The following is a 6710-nucleotide window of genomic DNA, read 5'->3' on the forward strand; positions in this document are numbered from 1 at the left end:
CAGTCATTAACTGCTACGGTTGGCAGGTTGCTCTCCATCCGCTGGGCAGGTTGTGGTGACACCGCAAGGTCATGTGATCTAGGTGCCAGCCACCCTGCCTCCTACGTTGCTCTCTGGACATCCTTCCAGAGACATGGTAGTGATTTTGTAGCGATAGGTACATTTTTGGTGTTTGGGGAAAGAAAATGGCACAGTATCTGTCTCACAGATCGGCGGACACCTGAACCGCGCCGTAAGTGAAGCGGTAAAGGAGGGAATGAAATAAGAAAGAAAGAAAGAAAGAAGTAAAGGAAGAGAGAAGGAAGGAAAGAAAGAAAGAAAGAAAGAAGGAAAGAAAGAAAGAAGGAAGGAAAGAAAGAAAGAAGGAAAGAAAGAAAGAAAGAAAGAAAGAAGAAAGAAAGAAAGAAAGAAAGAAAGAAAGAAAGAAAGAAAGAAAGAAAGGTGCCCCTAGTGGAGGGTTCCGGAATAATTTCGACCGCCTGGCGATCTTTAACGTGCACAGACATGGCACAGCACTGGGGCGCCTATGCGTTTCGCCTCCATCGAAACGCTGCCGCCACGGTCGAGTTTGAACCCGGAATATCCGGATCAGTAGCCGAGCGCCCTAACTGCACACATTTTTGTACAACTTGTACCAGGCGGTACGCTAAACATTATTTCACGCAAGATTCCTGAAAATCTGTAATGCGGCGTTGAATAGAGCGCAAAAACATTCAGCAAAAAATTCAAATGCTACAGACTGGTTTAGGTTACCAGTTGATACGGTATGACTGAGCTTCTGGCTCTGACTGAGCTAATTCGTTCATGTCTTACTAGGAACGACTTTGAGCGCTTGCGTTCGTTAATTTTCTGGTTGCGCTGCCGTCGTTTCTTGAAGGCCAAGTTTCACGTTTGGTCGAGAGCAGTGACTGGCGGTAGCCGTTTTCCCGCCAAACGAACACGCAGAATTTTGTCCCGTCATTCTTCTCTGCGCTGAAAGGTCTCTACACAGAATCATGTCTAACATTTTTCGAGAAAAATTTTCAATACCGCAAAACTGGAAGCTACTGGCACAGAAATGTTTAAGGTAACGGTTCATTTTCCAGGTATGTAGCAAAATCTTTCTTTTAGTGTGTTTCCATCGCTTGCATCGAGCAGTTAAGGCGGCCATAGAAAACCATTGGGGGACTCTGCCGACGGGAGTTCTGCTAATATATTGATTGTTATAGTGAAATGTTGCTTCTTTGTTAATGGTGATTTAACGTCCCAAAGCGACTCAGGCTATGAGGGACGCCGTCTATTCATAATCTATAGACTTTCTATAGGTAAAAGTCTACTAAAAGTCCATAGACAACACTGTAAAGAAATTTTTGTAATGGAACTTGTATAGCAATCCGCACTGTATCCTACCTGTGCAAAAATACGATCATGCCCTGATAAACAATGAATTGAGTTCCGGAGTGCCGCTCTCAACACACTTACCCTGTAGCAGCCTGTGCGTCGACCACGCGAACAGGGCTAGCTCAGGAAAAGAAAGCCGACCCTCTCCAGAGCGGCCACCTCGACATACTCGATGCCGCCGCCATCCCTCGCCTTACATTACGCTACATTAGCTACATTGCTCTAGCATTTCGAGCCTTCAGCGTGGCCACCCCGTGGCCACCATGGCGACGCCGTGGCTGATCACGTGGAGAGGGGATAGAGTGAATCCACGTCCAGGAACGAAGATGAAGAAGGATTTCGGCCCCCGGTCACTATCACGTCACCTCAGGTTTAACAAGAGCTAAACCCCAGCCAAATTTTTCCTTCGCAGAGCCGGCAACGCAGACACCGAATTTTCTGTACAACGGGGCCTTTAACGCTTTGCGTTAAAATACTTCTGAAAAAATTCTTTGTTAGCTTGTACAAATTTATGGCTACAAGACACTGAATATAGGTCATATAGTACACGGCAGGCAATCGAATGAGCCTTTCGCAGCGTACGCGGTGTCAAATCCTCCCGAAATGATATGGAAACCCTAGAGGTCAGAGAAATACCCTCGTTAACGTGAATATGATTTCCAAAACAGCCGCAGACTCGAGCAAAGGTGGTCCAAATAAACTAAATGAGGCGCTGCTGCCGATGTTCTGGGCTATGTCCTCAGGTCCTCGCCGTCTGAACTAAAGTAGGGTGATGACGCAACATCCTCATTGTCATTGCTACCCTTATCGACGACAATAGAAACCGGGGGCACAGCTCAAGCACATGATTTCTCGCGTTTCAAGGCGTGTGTTACTCTGGCAGAGGCGGCCAGTCCCAGCTTGTTTCTGCCCTAAAATGATTGATTTCTAGTAGGGCGGCAAGCTGGGCTAATTGGTGGACTTCTTGCAAGTGGGGACTACGCCAAAAAATACCGACAATAGAATAAAAAGCGTTCAGGAAGTGCGCTAGCTCAAGTGATTTTTTTTTGATTGGTTAATGACAAATAAAGTGAACAGGAAAACCACATGCCAAGAGACTATCGAAAATCGCTGCCGTGACAACCACACCCGCAGGAACCGCACCCCTTAATCAATCAGAAAGTACTAGCGACGGATTGATAACACATATATGCGGTTTTTTACTTATAACGTACGCCTCGAACAACTGCCTTGTACTACGGTGCCTATGATTGTATAAAATCTTTATCTAGAAGCTGAAGGAACACCTTCTTTGTCTTTTTTCATGGGCCCTGCAATGTTTTGCAACCTTCTAGAAGCACCTTAGCAATTGGTCTTCTAATCAGTATTCTCACGTCGCAATCCACTGCAATGTACACGCTGCGCTGCAACATGCCCTTCAGAAGAGGATTGCCCCGAATCGGATGTAGGGCACAGCTTTCTTTTACCGGTGGACTCAATTCGTTGCAGTTGACTGTGTTCCGGCCGCCGGCTTGCGTCGGTGGCCGGTGTTCAGCCTCTGGTCGTGATATTTTGTTCGGGTGTCCTTCGGCTGGCGGGTGCATCAATATGGTGAGCCAGCCACCTGCAAAGGATGTTGCCTTGGTTGTCGTTGTCCCTGAGGGGGCTAGTCCGGAGGATTTCGTCGATGCGACAGCCTCCGTAGTTGGATTGGATGAAGTTTACTGGTGTCCAGCACTTGGTGGACGCAATTACCAAGTAGCCGTGAAGAGTGAAGCCGCCATGGCAGCAATCGTTGATGCGTCCTGCCTCATCATCGGCAAGGAAGGCATCGCCATCGTTCCCCTAAGCCCGCAGGTGAATCAGGTGACTGTTTTTTTTCGGCCCGCCCGAGCGCCAAGTGACGCCCTTGCCAAGGCTATTTCCCCTTATGGCAAGGTGCTGCACATAAGTCGCGGCACCATCGGGTCGCGTCCCACTGTGACCACCGGGCCGCGGTACGTCTGAATAGAAATGAAGCCCGAGTCGTCCGTGCCTAACTACATCAAGGTCACTGGCCACCGCGTGACATGCGATTACAAAGGCATGCAGCCTGTTTGTCGGCGTTGTGGGTCGACTGCACACTTCAGAGCACAGTGCGCGGCTCCGTTCTGCGCTCGCTGCGGGGTCATTGGGCGCCAAGGTCAAGGTTGTGTGCTGGCGTGTCGACGTGTGGTGATCCACACGCCACCCTGGCATGCGCAATCAAGCGCTCGTACTCTTGGGCTGCGGCCCGACCTGCACCTCCGCCGGCCACAAAGACAGCCGATGAAGCCATGAAGGAGCCCGGCGTTTCCAACACTGACGCTGTTAAGTGTGGTTCCTCTGCGTCTCAGAGCGTCTGTGTGTAAGAACCGGTGTCTGCGGCTGAGGCTTCCAGTGATGCACCTACTAAGCCGACAGTAAATGTGCCTGCTCTGTCAGCCTCAGTCTCTCCAAGTGTACTTGCCGCTACGGAGCCCATTGCGCCCCTGCAAGTCTCTGATGCTGGGGACAAGCCGCTCTCGGAGCCCGCGCCGTAACCCGCAGCCAGCGTTGCGGCTTTGAGCAACAACGCCAACATATCTGAGACCGATTGTGACGAGAGCAGCTTGTCGTCCTCGTCTCCTTCAGTCACCCTCGTCATTGACGAGACGGTCATCGTGCCTGGGCAGGAGCCGAGGCCGCCGTCAGCATCTCCTTCGTCATCGAGTTTTAGTGTCGGTTCAATTATTTCGCCTGGGCAGGAGCCAAGGCCATCTCCTGACGCGGAACCTGTGCAGTCGCCGTCCTCTTCTACATCGAAGATTAGTGCCAGCACTTCTAGTACCCTGTATTCGGATGTTGAGATGGTCGCTTTGAGTTCGAGCTTAAAGCGTCCGCATGGGTCGACTACGGACTCGGACATTTCTCCTGGTCGGCCAAGGAGGCCTCGTGCCTCCTCTGGTCCAACCCTACGAACAAAGTGAGGTAGTTTGGCGCCTTTCGAGGCGCGCATTGTATTGCCTAGACACCACAGCTCCTAGTTTTATTTTTCATTTCCAAAATGACTACTCTTAGCATCATTACTCTTCACGTGCAGGGGTTCCGCAATGTCATGAAGCAGGCCGAGGTGGTCGCTTTTGCTCGTTCATCGGGCTGTGATATTCTCTTCCTGCAAGAAACCAATTTTTTTTGCCTCAGTGACGTGTTGGAATTTAAGCGTAGGTTTGGCATCGATGCTTTCTTTTCGTACGCCAGCACGCGTTCTAGCGGCGTTGGCGTTCTTGTTTCCAGCCGCATCCTCCTGCGAGACCATCATGTTACCTACGATGCGCTGGGACGCGTGCTGGTGTTCGACTGCACGTTTAACGCACATCGCCTGGGAATTCTTTGCATATATGCACCTGCGCATTCAAATTTGGTAAACTCATTTTTAAAGATCTAGATGTGTATTTTCATGGAGGACGTAACGTTGCGATCTTGGGCGATTTCAGCTGCATGCTCGATACGGTCGCTGATGTGCAGGGCCGTGGTAGGGGCACGCCAGGCTAGAATTCGCGCGAGTTGCGCCGCCCAGTCAACCAGTTTGTGCTCACTGACGCTTATGAGCTTCTGTATGGAGGTGTCTTTTTGTGGACTTGGCGTCGCGGATTATCATCGAGCAGGTTAGACAGGGCGTATGTGCCGACGGGCCTTTCGAGGACAGTGTGTGCTGCTAACGTAATGACGCTGGCATCCTCACCGGTATACTTATCAGACCATCGCCCCTTTCTTCTGTCACTCGAGGTTACGGGCGGCTGCAGTGTCTCCTCACAGATTATGACGTTTGGAAGTGCGCATCCTTCACGACACCAGCACGAGAGAAGGACTAACGCGGGCCTTGTGCTTTTCGGTTATTAAGGCCGTGCCTGGTGACTGGGACCGTCTGAAGGAGCAGTGGCGTCACCATTGCGCCGCTTCTGGTCGAGCCCTTAGGACTCACGTCTCAGCTGAGGTGCGTGTAGTGACGTCGAAGCTGCGTATAGCTCAGCGCACTCCGTCGCCATCGTCGCTTATGTGCGCATGGAAAGAGGACCTGTCGGAGCGTCTCCGGCGTCTTTTACGATCATCCTCTTTGACAGCGGCGGCATGGTGTTGTCAACGCCGTCCAACTGCTCATCCTGAGGTTAATCGCTTTGCACGCCAGGAGCTGTTGTGCCCTCAAGGTCCCCTGCTTTTACATCTTCCACCAGGGCGGTGACGCAGCCAGTTGGCAGGAATTTCACTGCGTTTTTCGTCCATTTCCTGCATATTGCTCAGTCGCTCTTTCTGGTTGATCGCGATGACGTTTCCGCACACCCACTTTTTGCAGGCTTGCCGCAGATTGCCGCTGAACTTCATGATGGCCTTAGGGCTCCGCCAACACCAGTTGAAATCAAGGAGGTGTTAGCTTTCATGAAACGAGGCTCAGCGCCTGGGCCAGATGGTCTTCCTGTGGAGTTCTATTTACAATTCTGGCATATTGCAGACCCTATTTTCACGCAAGTGTTAAAACTCTGTTTCACCCGGCATGTCTTTCCCGATTCATTTTAAAGAGGCTGCATTGTCCTGATTCCTAAAACTCTCCTTTCTCAACATGTCCTGCAGATTGGCGCCCTATCATCTTACTAAATTCAGATTATAAAGTATTAGCAAAATTACTTGTTTGCCGTCCACGGTCTCTTCTCCCGTCCATCATTTCCTGCCACAAGGTTTGCTCCATCCCGGGTCGTGAAATACATAGTTCATCTTCCGTAACGCGAGACATCCTAGAGTATACTATACGGCGGCGCGCACAGGGTCTTCTTGCTACCCTCGATCAAGAGAAGGCGTTCGACTTTTTAGAGCATGGGTATATTTACGGTACACTGGATGCTTTCGGTTTCCCCCTTCTTTCGTGCTTCTCATTAAGGAGATGTACAGAGACATTACAAGCGCTCTGTTCCTCGATGGCTGGGAAAAAGTACCGCATTTGATGTTGGCCGCGGCGTCCGTAAAAGTAGTCCGCTCTCCACCCTTTTGTTTGTCTTAGCATTAGACCCTTTTCTCCTGGCAGTCAATCACCGCTCGGTTATTAGAGGTCTGGCGTTGCCAGGCAGTGAGGCAGTGCGCGTCACTGCTTATGCAGATGACATCACACTCTACTTAGCTGATTAACGAAGCCTTCTCGAAGCTTTAAATGTTTTTCGTAAGCACGCCTCCTTCTCGGGGGCTGCTCTTAATTATTAGAAGAGTCCTTGCTTTTTTGTGAGGTCTCCTCAGAGACGTATTACATGTGCGATACCTTTGCAGTGGTGTGTGCAGATGCGCATTTTATTCGTGACCTACGACTG

This window comes from Amblyomma americanum, chromosome 8, assembly GCF_052857255.1.
Source record: "Amblyomma americanum isolate KBUSLIRL-KWMA chromosome 8, ASM5285725v1, whole genome shotgun sequence".
Classification (NCBI taxonomy): Eukaryota; Metazoa; Arthropoda; class Arachnida; order Ixodida; family Ixodidae; genus Amblyomma; species Amblyomma americanum.